The sequence below is a fragment of the Poecile atricapillus genome, chromosome W, assembly GCF_030490865.1.
Source record: "Poecile atricapillus isolate bPoeAtr1 chromosome W, bPoeAtr1.hap1, whole genome shotgun sequence".
Lineage (NCBI taxonomy): Eukaryota > Metazoa > Chordata > Aves > Passeriformes > Paridae > Poecile > Poecile atricapillus.
The window spans coordinates 95591182-95606526 of NC_081288.1; the positions used below are offsets into that span (position 1 = coordinate 95591182).

The 15345-nt window shown below is 41.4% G+C and overlaps 1 protein-coding gene across 2 annotated transcripts in view; it reads left to right on the forward strand.

Annotated features, from left to right (window-relative positions):
• The first annotated feature begins 6391 nt into the window (after positions 1 to 6391).
• LOC131591632 (transportin-1-like) overlaps positions 6392 to 15345 on the forward strand; it is a 171627-nt gene continuing 162673 nt past the window's right edge. Inside the window, exon 1 of one of the 2 annotated variants that reach the window (XM_058862531.1) lies at positions 6392 to 6504. The gene's annotated coding sequence lies outside the window, so the exon portion shown is untranslated. The remainder of the gene's footprint in view (positions 6505 to 15345) is intronic. The other variant, XM_058862532.1, reaches the window with a different exon arrangement.

Sequence of the window (15345 nt, forward strand, 5' to 3'; positions counted from 1 at the left end):
CTGTCTCATAAGAGTCCCTGAATGAGATCCTCCAGCATTTAAAGGTTTAATTAGTAATGAGACTCAACTGAATCAATTGGCAGTGTTGCAAGAATGCAGTCGCACTGTTGGCTTCACATTAAGACAACTTGATGCCTGTTGGCAAGCAAAAATTACCAAAGTTCTCAATGTTACAACCCTCTGAAGAATTAGATTTGTTAAGTTCCACCAATACCTCAGGTGAATGGATAATGTTTGAACCCCCGACAAAAAGTCATTCTAACAAAGTAATGCGGCACTGAGCTGCAGTCAACCCTATAGTTGATCTCGTTACTACCATTGAAAGTAAAGCCTTTATTCACAGTGCAATCTCACAGGACAATTACCAAAGCGATTACCTAGTTCCATCTTCCTAATCTGTGGAGATAGAGCATGGAATTAGATTCCTGCTAGTCCACATAGAAGACCCTGTTGTCTTGGGAAATTTACTTTGTTCCACCCAAGCTTACATCAATTGCTGAATGTAGCTAGCAAAATGAAAAGTATTTAACAGTCAAAGCGAAGCCTGAATGAATTAAAGCTTAGCAACTCTAAAAAGGCTTGCTTGTTAGACTAAGGAAGAATTGAAATTAACATCCACAATGTTAAGTGAGCTTTCAGCCGATGCGAGTAGTGTATGTCATGCAGTATTATGAAATCGAGCTGCAATTGACTTTTTGCTCTTAGCACAGGGACATGGTTGTGGGGAGTTTGAAGGCATGTGCTGCTTAGATCTTACTGATCATTCGGCTTCCATCCATAAGCAACTACAACAGCTACAGGATGGGTTACATGCCCTGAAAGAAGATAGTGACCCCATTGGAAGTTGGTTCGCCAGCTGGGGCATCACTGGATGGTTGAGTTCTCTTGTGCTAGAAGGGGGACGGACTTTACTTATAGTGTTAATTGAGATGACAGTCTAAGTTGTATGTTATCTTATCCAAAGCCTGGTTTGTGCAAAAAGAGAAAGGGGGAATTGTTGATATATTTTATATATTAGTAAAGGCCTGTATGCACAAACCAGCCTTTGAAATAAGTCGTGATATTAAAGGCTAAAGTCCTTGAAACTTGCCTGCAGAAGAGAGAGTAAAGCAAAACAATATTCTTGTGTACAAGGGAAAATATGTAAACTTGTGTGTGTTAGCCAATAGTAGCTTGTTCTGCCCGCAGACCCTGTAAAACCCTATAAAAAGTGTGCTAAAGATAGAAATAAACGGCATTCACAATTACTTCTGTGAAGACTGGTGAATAGCTGGCGGTCTCTCAATAGCCTCCTGCCAGAATTACCTTTTATCCAGTTGGAGGTGATTTCAACACAGTTGCTGAGTTGGCTTTATTAGTTTCTACCTTTTCTTGGGAGTTCTGCCAAATGTCCCTGTGGCCTGTAAATTCTGCATTCTTTGTGTCCGCTATCAGGGGTACATCCTTCTCCCAAAGCTTTGGTAACCTCCCTCTAGGTCTGAGGTCATTGAAGCATGTCAAGCCCTAAACCTCAACAAGGCAATTCTGATTTACCAAAGTAAGGATATGATCTAGTATCAATATCCAACAATGACAGACAAAGACTCTCTAACTGTTTTAGTTAGGAAGGATATGTTTAATCAGCACTGGACCGGTGCTGGGGTCACCCCTAATATGCACGTGGCCCCGAGTACAGGTGATTACAGGCTTTTTATTTACAAAGGTATTGAATACAAATACATATTCATAACCCAGTTACCACCCACTCTCTGCTTCTCATGCTAATGAGGAAAAAGGCAATTAAGCGTGTGTGGTTTGTTCTTTGAAATAGGTTGGTGGTCTTTTTATGTGTAGGGGTCCTGAAAGAGAGGAAGGAATACATCTCTTCCTCGTTTTGACCTTCCTACCTTTCAGGGCCAGATGACAAATGGGACAGATGGGCCTTTGGCTGGGCTCCTAGTTTATTGTTTTAATGAGGTTTTTTATTTACTTTTGTCATAGGTTTTTTAGGTTCTTTATCAGGTTCCCTGTTTTCCCTACCAAGCCCAGCTGAGTCAGCATCTATATCTAGGATAGTTAGCAATTACCTTCTAACTTTGATAAGGCCTCTCCATTTGCCCTTGGTTTTAGCATGGCCCATCTGTTTGTTTTAATTAGTCTCAGCAGAGCTTACTCTATTCCAATTAGTTCCATAATGCCAATTCCCAATTAAAACCCTGACTTTTCCAAAATCCAAAACTCTTTTTAAAACCCCAACTTTTCAAAAACTCAAAACTTTTTTAAGTTTGTGTTTCAATTCTACCAACAAGTAATTTTTTTAAACACATGGGTATCACTTAGAGTTTGTTAGCTGCTCTCTGTTTCACAGATTAAATCCCCCTTCTTGTTGATAAGGCTTGAAAATATTCAAAGAATAAAGAACATCCTTTTAAAGAAAATTTTACATATTCCACATTTTGCAGCAGGTACATGCTTCCTGAGTGGTTGGTGGCCCTTCACACTAGTGCCTCTGAGAGAGGGTGACAAGTTGGGAGAAAGGGGACTATGTGTGGGTGCCCCTGAGGGGGACAAATCAGAGAATATTCTGAATTGAAAGGGACCCACAAGGATCATCATATCCAACTCTTAAGTGAATGGCCCAGACAGGGATCGAACCTACAACCTTGGTGTTATTAGCACCATACTCTACTCCCCATCCCCAGGCATGAGGCAACACCTGGTTATGAGGCCTGTGTGTGTTACCTCTGTCTCTCTTTTCCTTGCCTCCTTTGGGCTCTGTTCTCTGTGGATATATCTTTTCTTTGTCTCTCAGCCTTCTCTGGGCTCAATTCTCTGTGAATACAGCTCTCTATAGTCTCTTAGCCTCCTCTGGGCTGAATTTTCTGTAGATACAGCCTTTCTATAGTTCCCCAGCCTTCTCTGGGCTGAATTCTCTGTGAATACAGTTCTTCTCTAATTCCCCAGCCTCCTCTGGGCTGAATTCTCCCGGGATCCTCCCTCGTGGGGAGTTCCACTTATCTCAGTTCTCATTATTTGAAATAAACTCTCGAGCTCGTTAGAATCTTGTTTCTCGTGTTTATTGAAGGATCCTCACAAAAGTTAACAGGTTTCTTCAGGCTGGTTACAAGGTTAATCTTTGCAATTTGGTACATTTCTTTCTTCTGATGGTACAAACAAGGCCTTGTGGCACACTTCATGTCTGATACACAAAATGGCCCCGAATTACGCAGTTCTTTTATCTTTATACCTATTTTTACCCAATTAACAATAGACACGTATATTATTTTTCTTAATGACCCAATGACCCATCACCTCTGTGATGCACTGCGGCATTTTCTATCCAATTACTAACTATTACCCAAAAACCTCCAGGAGCAGAACATGAAGAAGAAAGAAGAAGGACAAGAGACAACACCCTAAATCCTCCATATTGTCTCCTGTTCTCTAAACTACTTTTTTCACCCAGTGATTTAAGAAACTTTCTAATCTACACACCTACCTTTCTTATCTAACTTTAACATTTGTTTTCATGTATCACTATGAAAACATGATCATGAATTTCATATAATATGAAATTCAGTGTTCCCTTGAATCCCAGAACTAAACATTAAAAGCAAGGGCACACAGTCTGTATTTCAGACTCCAACAGTGTGCATGTCTCCAGCACGGAGCCATGTGGAAGCAGGGAACAGGCAGGGTAAAGAGCGGTCCTGTGAATTCGATAGGAAAGATGAGTGCTAATGCCTTTACAAAAAACTGGATGGGTGAGGGTCTTTAGGAGAAATGGGTGTTAATGTCTTTGAAATGGATCTTAATGTCTCTACCAACCTAGGGCCACCCAAGTTTGTTACAGAACCCAGACAGTTTGACTACAGCTTGAACTCCTGAACTTTAAAGTAATAGACAAAGGGGTCCTGTCGCCCTGAAACTCAGCTTCTGAGCTTGCTAACATTGTTTTCTAAGGACTTTCCCAGGAGAGTAACTGTAAACATAGATATGTGTACATTCTTTCTGTTACACGTCTTGTGATGGGCATCTCTCATGGCCAGTGCAGTGACAAAGTGTTATCCTGACCATCCAATCCCTGGCCGTGGTCAAAAGCCTATAAATCCTGGGAGGAAAAATAAACTCTGCTCTTCTTTCACCACACCTCGACCTATGTCCATGTGATCTATTCATCTTCAGCGGCAACAGGGTCCATGTAAAGTCTATTGCAGAACCCAGACAGTCTAAACTTCTGGTGGATCCGTAGAACTCAGACAACCTGAACTTCCCAACTTAGTGGGAAGATGATACATGTTCAAGGGGATGAATATGTGATATTGAATCCTAAGTGGTATGCAACAAAAAGTTAACCACAAGTAATATTGTAACAAGATGTGCAGGTAAAAAAAGCGAGATAGCAAAGCAAGTGAAATAACAAGCACAATCAAGAGAAAGATAGCAAGTTTTAACAGAACTTGCAAACTGCAAAATTAGCTAAAAACAAGTTAGACTGAAAAACAAGAAGCTCCAGGCATGTGCAGAAGATAGAGGTAAAAAGTTCAAATGTGAGGAAGACTACAGAAGCCTTCATCAAAAGACCACCAGAAGACTGACGACCACCACAGAAGGAACTGATGGATATGCAAAAGCAACAAACTGTTGTAAAACCATGACACAGCTTTATGCAAATATGAATATGCTAATGATATGTTGTACTTGTGACTGTTATAAATACATATTGTGACATTTGCTTTTCACAAGTATTAAGATGAATGTTATATGTGTAATGTTAGATAGCTTTTGCTATATCTTTTTCTCCTGCTATTAGCTAAAATATTAGGCGTAGGTCAAGAAGAATTTTGGACGTTAGGGTTAGGTCCTGCCTGAACAAAGCAAGATAACCTCCAGTGAACAGATGATAGGGCCCAGGCTGCTATCAACACTGACCACCTGTAGAAGAAAGAACCCCAGCCCAAATAAAAAGATGATAAAAGGGAAATTAAACCTGAAAAGTGCATGCTCTAAAAGGACAGACCCAAGAAGTGGCCATGCAAAATAGTTCTTGGAAAAGTTTGAATATGCATTTAACCATTACAGCAAAACAGTATAAAAGGAGTGCTCCCAAGACACCAGGTGTGGTCTTGGCAGAGCGCCAAGGCACCCGGACAACGTTACTCTTTGCTTTATCTTCTGTCTCTTATTGTCTTTATTAAACCTTTTAAAATTTAACAGGAGAGTGAACCTTGCTTTTCACATGACGTTGCATGGAAGGACTTCTAAAATGTAACTGAAGGCTAAAGAAGATTAAGTTTTTGGCAGAGAGATTCCCCCTCACTCCCAGTGCTGAATAAACAAATACCTGCTCTGTAGCCCTCTGAATATAGAGGGTTTTTTTCTGTAGCCCTCTGAATATAGAGGGTTTTTTTCTTGCCTAGTGTTATAAATTGTCGTGACTAAATCAAGGAGCCAATTTAAATAATCATTCATGAAAATCAATTTTATTAATTCAGCAAGCGGTGAGCAAGCAAAAAACAGCACTGGGCGGTGGCCGGGAAGCCTCTGCTTCACTAACGGCACACACGCCTTAGCTTGAAAAAGTTTCCCCTTATATACAGTTCCTGTATGTCTTCATTGCTTCTTCCTGGGTTGCATCTGAGCTTGTGCCACCTGTTGCTAGGTGGTCGTAATCTGCCTCCTGGTGGTCGTGGGATGAAGACTTGTAGTCTACCTCAGTGCTTGGGCGTTGGTCCTATACCAGTTATGCAATTTACAGTATATATCTCATAACAAGATGTTCCTATTCTTGTTTGCACAGCCGGATACTGTGGTCAGGCCTTTTTACAGTTTCAGCACTCACATGCTTTAGCAATCACTTGTCTCAGCAATTATATGTATTAAAAGCAAAGCAATCACAATATATTAAGTTTGATTAAAATTTGATTAACAAACAATAACAATCTATTACACCTAGTTTTGGGCATCAGTAGGCGATTTGGGAAGGTTGTACCTTCCTTGTACCTCAGCAATGGAGAAAGGAAGAGGGCAACATGCGGTCGGGAGTTTAGGATAAAAGGAGGCTGCGTCCTCCCAAACCTCGAGAGAGAAACCCCACAGGGGTGTGCCCCAGTGGATTCTCTCCCTTTATTCGAATAAAGTTGCAGGACTCCTCTGTCTCTTTTATGAACACTGGCTTTTCACAGCGTGATTTTCCGCACAAGTGGGAGCTCGGGAGAAGCTGAGGGCAGGGCCCGGGGCTCCAAGGTCCGGGCTACCATTTCACTGCCGTCTCTATCACACCCGAGGCCACGGAACCCTGACTGGGACGCCGTTGCCACGGTAACCGGCCAGTGGCGCCCCGCCCTGCACCGCGCGCCGAGCCCCGCCCCGGCCAATCGGAGGGGTGGTGGCAACGGAGCGAGGTTCCCTTTGTTCAGCCATTTCAGAAGCCCTAGTGGGTTTCGGCACTGAGCTGCGAAGGCAGAAGACGGGCTACTTCACTCCCTCGCCACTTCTCTGCCGTCGGGGTCTGGGATGGTGTGGGTAGGTGTTTGGGTTACGAGGGGCGGGCTGGGACGTCCTATCTCCGTCAGCCTCTGCCTGCATGCCTACGGGCGGCAGTCGAGCCGATTGGGTAGCTGGGCAGCCAGCCGCGGACCCGGCAGCCGTTATGGGTTTTCGCGCCGCCGCTGGGAGGGGAGCCATGAGGGCTCGGACCTAGGCTGCTGCCTCTCTTCCCGCTGTCGTTGGTGGGCTGTGTCGTCTCGTCCGGATGGATGTATGGTGGGGGAGGACCGGGCATCCACCCACCTCTCCAGCTCCCTCGGCTCCTCCCAGTGCTACAGCTGGTGTCCCTTCAGCCTTGCGGTGAAAGTCACCTGGGGAATATAAGAAAGTGTCCATATTTCCTGCCTTTTTTATTTTCCATGGTGTATAGGGTCCCTGCTGACCAGATCTGGCTAGGTGGGGTTTTTTTTTTTTGTTTTTTTTTTTTAAGAAATATTCGAAAGGAGTGAAATTCGGTGATTGTTTTGTACTTCTGTTTGTTTGCTTCCTTGGGGAGCATTAGTTGCTTAGTTAGGTGCTTAATGGAAATAGCTGATGGAACTCGTAAAACCTTTGTGGAGTGACTGTACAAATGGCACAAACGCCTTTTGGGCTTGGCATAAGTGGTTTGCCCAGTCTTCAAGCTCTTTATTTACTTGCTGTGAAGGTAACAATTCCGCTCCCTTGAATTTGCACTCAAGATCCAAGAGATCCTCCTACTGTGAGGCTTGTTCTGCTATGCGCTCTGGCTGCCACAGGTTCATAACTTGTTTGCTTGCCTTCTTGGCTGTTTAAGTAGTCCTTAATGTGGTATTTGAATATTTCCCAGATAGTAGTAAATCCTTACAACAGTCATTGAACAAAACGTTAATTTGTGAGTAATTAAACAGAAAAAATAATTGCATGCCCAAGATCATACAAGGAGCCTTTGTTAGAATTGGAAAGTGAGCCTATGTTTCTAATTAAGAATCTCATCTATATGTAAAAATAACTGTTTATGGTCTGTTTCTAAAAGTCCTCACTTTGCATATGCTGTGTGAACTGTAGTCATTTTGGTGTTATATGTGGGAGGATGGAGGAAAGCTGCTCACAGTTGGGAATAATAGTTTTTATATGATCATTATTACTTTAGAATGTATTTGTTCAAAATTTTTCTTGAGGAAGAACTTTACTGTGTGGGTGACTGCATACTGGAACAGATTGCCCTGAGAGGTTGTGGAGTCTCCCTTACTGGAGATATTCAAGAACTGTCTGGATGCAATCCTGTGCCATGTACTCTAGGATGACTGCTTGAGCAGGGGTGTGGGACTAGATGACCCACTGCGGTCCCTTCCACCTGACCCATTCTGTGAAAATATCTAGTTAGATTATACTCAAAGCATTATAATGCAAAGGGATAATTATGATCCTGCAAAAACAGGGTTAAAAAGAAGTTTACTCTGTCTTAAAGGTGGAAGGCTCTAGTTAGAATTAATATTGACTAAGGACCATTTTTAGCATTGGATATAGGCAGTGACACAGATTTAAGAGACTTCTGAAATTTATATAAATATAAGCACAAATGCTAAATTGAGCTAAGCATGCCTTGTGGCAGGAAGGTAAAAATAACATTAATGGTGGGTTTATGAATGTAGACTTATTGGATTATCTGACATGTTTTTCTAGTCTATTTATTTAGATTACAGTTTAGGAGTGCTCGTATGCAGATATTCAAGAGAACCGATATATATGTTTAATTTTAGGTTCATGTTGTAAATCGGAGCAACGCCAGGGACTGAGTTATCTTATAATCAGGTGATAGGTACACACAGAGCTGTCCAGCAGACTGGCAGAGCTGGAATAGATTTTAATTCAATCAAATTTAATTCCTATTCCTACTTTGGGCACACCAAGATGCTATAACTACAAAGGAGAGTGGCAGAAGGCCAAGTACAATCCTCCTTCATAAAAGTTGATATTCAGAATCTTTGTGGTCTAAAGATCAGGGCTAAAATCAATACTGAGATTTTATTTTTGAAATGTTTCATTGATAAAGATCTCCTTCTGTAGACTCAGTGTTGTCACTGTCATTAAAGTTTGGACCACAGGTTTGTGAAACTTTGCATGGATCAATGCATTATTGTCAGTAGAATTGCATCGGTGATATGCAACAGGGGGAGGATTTTTCTTTGCTTTTTTGTTTGAAAGGGCTAGGATTGTGTCCTGGTTTAGGGCAAATTTGGGAGAAAACTTCTGAATGGGGCCCCTCCCCCAACTGGTTTGGGAAAAAATTTCCTTGGAGAAAAGTGGAAAAAACTGTTTATTTAACAAGCAAAGTATCTACAGGCATAAAAATTGAATAATATTAACAATAAAACCTCTTGCTGTTCAAAGAGATTATAAATCCAGAAAGTGTTTGTTGTGGGGTGTAGCTCAGCTCGCTCAGGTTCTTATCAGTCCCTCTGGCGCTGGAAAGTGCCGAGGCACAGGCCCCGGTTGGCCACAGGTGTGAGCTCCCAGTGTTTTCTTGGGTTTTCAGTCCAGACCAGGTTTAAACAGATCCAAGGAAAAAGAATAAAACAGTCCGGGGAACTTCTCTGCCTCAGCTAGCTAAAAACTAACTAAAAGCAAAGGAGCGCTCTGTCCTGCTGTCTGTCCGTGCTGCAGACAACACAGTCTGGGGAAGCATGCGGGGGGAGTGAGTGCTCTTTCTGAACACAAACTGCGCACTTCCTCCCCCCCCCCCCCATTCGCTCTCAGAGCCAGTCTTAAAGATGCAGAACTTAATATCCAGCAGAAGCAGAACAGATTATTTGGGATACAAGCATCATAAAGTCACCCCAGGACAGACTGTTTTTAACATTATTTTCATGTGTTAATTATGTTGTAACTTTGAGTAGATTTGATCACAGAAATAAATTTTACTAGTTAATTCAGTTCCAGATTCTTTGAACATTCAAATACATGTAACAGTAGAATATTTTGGTCACCTATTCCACTTCTTTAAATTTTTTTTATAGTATTGATTTGGATAACTTGGATAGGTTTTCTATATATTTTGATAGATTTCATATCTATATGATGGTTGAAAAAATGAATATATATTTATGTGTATAATATACAGAAGCTATAGGGCCTCAGGATCAGGGCTGTAATTCATACTGAAATTTTATTTTAAAAATATTTCATTGGTAGATATATATGTGTGTAGAGACAGTGTTGTTTGGTTTATGTATGTGATCTATCATATACATGATAAATCAGTGTATATAATAATCTGTTTATGAATGTGAACATGGAGGTCATGGAATGTGAGGATGTGAGGAAACTGTTATTCTATTAGAAACCAAAAAGGAAATACTTGCAGAAATTATGGTGAGGTAGCACAGACCAGGGGCTTCCAAACCTAGTTAGGTATATGATCATCGTTAGTAACTTCTGGCATTCAGAGTCACATGTCTTTCTTATCACACAAAACCAGACTCTCATTTATGGCTTTTCTGCTTCCAGCTTTCCTACTAGATGTTCTTGTCTTGCAAGCTAGGATTGCAGTCCAATGCTCATACTCACCTTCCCTATCCATTCGCACACCTGCAGAAGTTTACTCCAGTTTTTCATTTCAGCCACATCCTTTCCCCTTGCACATGTCCAAATCCTGAATCTTCACTTCCAGTAAGTACAAAGTGGAACCTCATTTATCCCTCTGTGTACACCATCACCCTAATCCTGGTCTTCATACTTCACCATGTTATGGCCCTCTTTCTATATCCTGAACTAGAAGTGCAGGTCTGCCTGGGGGCAGTAGAGCTGTTCATTGTTGTTGAATGCAGACGGTGGCTCCAGTATTTCCTAACTGTTTACAGAGCCTTTATAGGACTTAGTAGGCAGTTACTCTGCTGCCTGTGTAAAAGCAGTAAGAGCCAGGAACTGTGGCTCAGTTCAGCATTGAGCATATCACAAAGCAGACATGAGTGGTATGTGCACTACAGTTTGCCCACCTTTCTTATAGAGAAACAAGGAAAGTCAGTAGCAGAGAATTGTGGAGAGATGAGTAATTCTCATTGGAGAATAAAAAGCACAGGTCTGATTTTTAAACCAAATAAGCTAAATCACTGCAAAAGTCCAAATAGATGCCTTTATTTCAGTCTGCTTCACATCAGCTGAGTTTGAGTCCATTCCTTAAAAAAAAAAAAAAAAAAAGCATAAGCCAGCCTTAAATTTAAAGAAATGGTTCCACACAGGATTTTGAAAATTGACATAGGCAAGTTTAAGCTAAACTGATATAACTTTCTTGTGCAGTCAAGCCCTGAGCTATCTGCCTGAAAATGAGGAGGGATTTTACTGCATTCTGTAAGGTGTAATGTAGGTAAGTGGAGTTGACATAAGAGGTAAAAGTTTTGGTTGTTGAATCAGGTCCATAAGTAGTTAAAAACAAAGATCAGGTTTGAATGAACCTTTTGAGCACATGGGATCCAATTGCATTAACAAGAACACTAATCATGTAATTACATTCTTCACTCTTTTGTGAGAGACTAGTCAGCACTAGGTTGAAAACACTGGAGTCTGAAGAGATGCTATTGGAGCTCCATGGAAAAGGATTTAAGATAGACAAAGTGATGAGAGCAAATGATTGGTTAAAAAAAAATTATGGTTTTGTGTTTCTCTTGCACAGTTAAATATGTGTGTGTTTGGGTGTCACATCTTAAAATATCTGTTTATTTAAAAATCCTTTAACCTTTGATATGTAAAAATCCAGTTGATCATTTGGTCACATTACCAAACAACTTCAGCTATCTTCCCTTCCACATCTTCAGACATCTTCCCTTCCAAAGTCCTCCTATCTGTAGAAAATACTATAGTAAGTCTTGTATTTATTGACTAAAAACTGGGTAATGCACTGTAATTTCACACAATATTTTGCTTCTGGAGAATACCCTATTGCAGTTGTTCTCTGAGCCAATGAGTACTTGTAATATATTTTACATTTTATAATACATCTTTCAGTTTAGCAAAGAAGCATATATTAATTTAGGTGCTGTCCATTCTACTGATTCTCTTAATTTCTTGGTGATTGCACAGAATCAAAATAGCAAACAAAAATTAAATAAAGCACAATTTTCAGTATTTTCACAGCTTCCTTCATTTGGAGTGTCCATTTCAAGGTGTGATTTGTTTTGTTTGCTACTTACGTTTGCAGTCTTTTAAAATGAGGATTGGAAAAGATGATACTGAGAAGGGAATTTTGGGGCAGAGGAGAATCTTGCATGTAAACCACTACTGAGTTCAGTCTCTTCTTAATAGATGTACAATGTGTTTCAAAAATGAGACATTTCTTTTAGATAAGAAAAAGTGAATATAATATATGAAGTTGCATGCTTTAATAGTTTTCCAGTTTAAATTATGGACTTTTATATCTGGACATGAGATTAAAAATTGGCAGGCATTGAGATTACTGCTGTTGCTTTGTTTCTTTCATGCTATGTAAGAGGGCAAATGGAGCACAGAGAGGCTTTGATAACCTTAGCTCCACTGGGGTGGAACCCTCCCTGTTTTTAAAAAATAAGCAAATAAGATAGCAGAGGCTGCCTTTTGAGGGTCTTTTTGTAGGTCTTGCTTTGGACAAGCATATTTGTCCTGGTTTAAAGGACAGGTGTCTGCCAAGGAAGGTGGGAACCTCCCTTGGAATGGAAAATGTGACCCCTTTCCTTCTGAATCATTATAACTTTGAAATTACAGGGCTTTCAGGCAAAGATATGGGAAAACAAATAACAGTTCTTTACTAATGTATGTATATATATATGTATAACAAGGCAAACAAACAACAGCAGCAGCAACAACAAACAAACCCAGAAACCCAACAACAGCCTTCTCTCTGCTGTCAAGTGCTTTTCCCTTTGGTGTAGTTATGGTCACAGCCGGCAGGGGCGCTGTTGGCTCCCGGCTGGGCAGGGCAGGTTTGATGATTCCCCCGCAGCTGCAGGAGGCGCTGTGGCGTGAGCTCAGCCTCCTAGCCACATGGGTAATGGCTACTCAGTCGGCAGGAGAGAGAGAGAGAGAAAAGAGCTTCCTTTGCAAACTCACTGCAGGCGGGGCGAGGAGAGCTGGTCACAGTGCCCCTCTGGGTTGTGAAATGGACCGTAGCAGGCTGGAACAGCACATGCAAGCACACCTGGGGTGGCAAACAAAATGTTGCAGAAACTCCACAGCAAGTTACAGGGGGTGAGCGGACATGGGGTGTTGGGTTAAAGTGTAGCAAGAGACCCAAAGCAGTGGCAGAAAATCAGCAGGGTCCTGCAAACAGCCAGGAGGCACCGAGACAGTACTGTGGAGGGGAGAGGGGTCCCAGGTTTTCCCTGAGACATCCAAGTAGATGGAAAGGTCCTTTCCAGTGAGATCAGGTATTGATAAGGTCCCAGTTTAACGGCCACTCTTATGAGCAAAGCTTCACTCACAGTAGGAGAAGCAGTAAAAGATGGAACTCCTCAGTGGCGGCGAATTCTTCCCACAGCAACTGCAGCCTGGCCGTCTCCCCTCTGATCTGAGAGCGAGGAGCTGAGCCCAGACCCTCACCCCCCAGCCAAAATCTCGTGGCATCCCTGCCCCTCCCAAGAGAAAATTCCCCAGCCAAGAGGGAAGCCAACTGCACCCCTGCCCCCCAGCACATAACCTGTTCCTCTTAAGCACCCATCACCACCATCTCCTAGGCAACAAATGGGAGAAAATTCCCCGATAGAAAGAAAAAAAAAAAAGGGAAAAATCCTAACCTCCAACAATACTTCAGGATATTTTCAAGTTCAGCAGTAATGCAGATTTAATTTGACATAAGGGTTCTTTAAAACTTTCTTTACCACACTTATTTCTTGAAATTCTGGGGAAAGAGAATACCCTTGAAAACAAATAACTATATCCTAAATTATTTGAGGTCATACAAGTTGAGTTTATACTATGATAGAAATTTTAAAAGCTGGCCTGTGAGTTATTTGTTATCTGAGTTAGTATTTTCACAAAAAACAGGTGATACTTAGATTTTTACATGTAGGGAAAACAATAATAGAAAATAAGTTTTATCAATTTGGCAGCAGTGAGAATTAATTTATATTTTTCATCCAGTTTTCTTGATGCTCTTGTTTTATCTAAGTGTTATAAATGCAAAGGCAATTTCGGGATAAAATCAAAAAGAGAAATTTATTAATAAACAACAAAGAACAAACAACGAGAAAAACCACAATAAAAATGGTCAGCGCAGCGCTGGGTGGACAGGGTCTACACCGGAGGTGCAGGGTTCCCAAATCCACGTCTGAGTGCTCTCAGGCTTGGGGTTTTATAGAGATTTTAAGTCCTCAGGCTAAAATTCCAAGCAGGTTCCATTCACCAAGTGTCCTTGATTGTCCGGTGAATGGATTTCCTGGCATGGAAAAATAGACCTAACTAGTGTCCGGACAGAGTCTCCTCATATGTAAAGAGACTCTGTATGTATTTTAATTTTGGTTATCAAGGCAAAAGTGGTGTGATCCAGGATCGGTGCCAATGGGTATCTCGGCAGAGTCTTTCCTTTTGTTTCCGTTGATTGCATCTCCAACACTGGTTTGACAGGTGGGGCGTTCAGGTCTAGCGACGACGACTCTTTCCGAGGTTTGTCTTTTGTCGACCTGATTGCTTCCCAACAGAGATCTGCAGGGACGTTGGTCAGGTCCGGAGATGGGTATCTCCTCCGAGCTAGTTCTTTTGTTTTCCTGATGGCCCTCGTCCTGTCTATTTTCCGAGCTAATGTTCGTTATCTGGGTGTTGGCTGCAATTGGCTGCAATCCGTTGCCTTTTGGAGGAAACTCCCGGCTAGACTTGGAGAAAGGTTTTTTTGTACATTTTGGATTTTATATTATTTCAACACATACATGTCTTATTTATATCTTTACGAATTTTTATTTACAGATTAATTTATTACAGTCCCCCGCCTAATAATTCATCCTATTAAAAATTCGTATTTTAATCAAACCATTACTGGAAAAGGAATACTAGTATTCCTCTTACTCACTTTCATCTTTCTTCCCAGTTTGTTAGTGTATCTTCACTATTTTCTTGAGTTAACATGTGTTTGGTTTCAAATTCCTCTAAGGCTTTGATTGCATTTTTACTTTCTTTCTCTTCTTCTAACTTCATTAGTTTAGAAAGAAGGGTTGTTTTCCCTTGTGCTTTTTCCGGGTCTATTGGGAGGGTGGCAATCTGCATTCCTTGTACTACAGAATGTATCAATCTGATCAAACAAGGAATCAGACAAGGTAGGAAGACTATTCCGGCAACCGAACATCCTATAAAGAAGACTAGCTTTTTCCACCAAGCCCCCTGTCCAAAAATTTGATCCCACCAGGAGGCTTGTAAAATGGAATTCCACTTTTGGACTGGCACATGTGCCACCTTTTTTATTTCAGCAGCTAATCCCTTTATAGTTTCCCCATAGTCATCAATCTCCATGCAACACTCGGACTCATTATATCTACCACACACTCCTCCCTCCTCAGCTAGCAAATAGTCGAGAGCTAATCTATTTTGATATACAAAAGCTCTCATCTGTGAATGTTGTTTCGCTAGGAGTTCTAGGGCTTCTGAAGTGTGATTCAAGACCACTTCTACTACAGCCTGCAACCTAATAAGCCGATTGAGGAGATAAATGGGGGTTCGGTAACCCCAGCTGCCGTCATTTGCCCAGGTAGCGGGCCCATAATATTGAATGATTCTTTCGGCAGGCCACTCCTCCTCTTTCCACTTTTGGTTGCCTCCTGCCATCGGTAGTTCTCGTTTCAATTCCCTCTTTTGCCGGGCCAATGTTTCAAAGAGGGGAGCACCTAAAGACTTACTTTCATC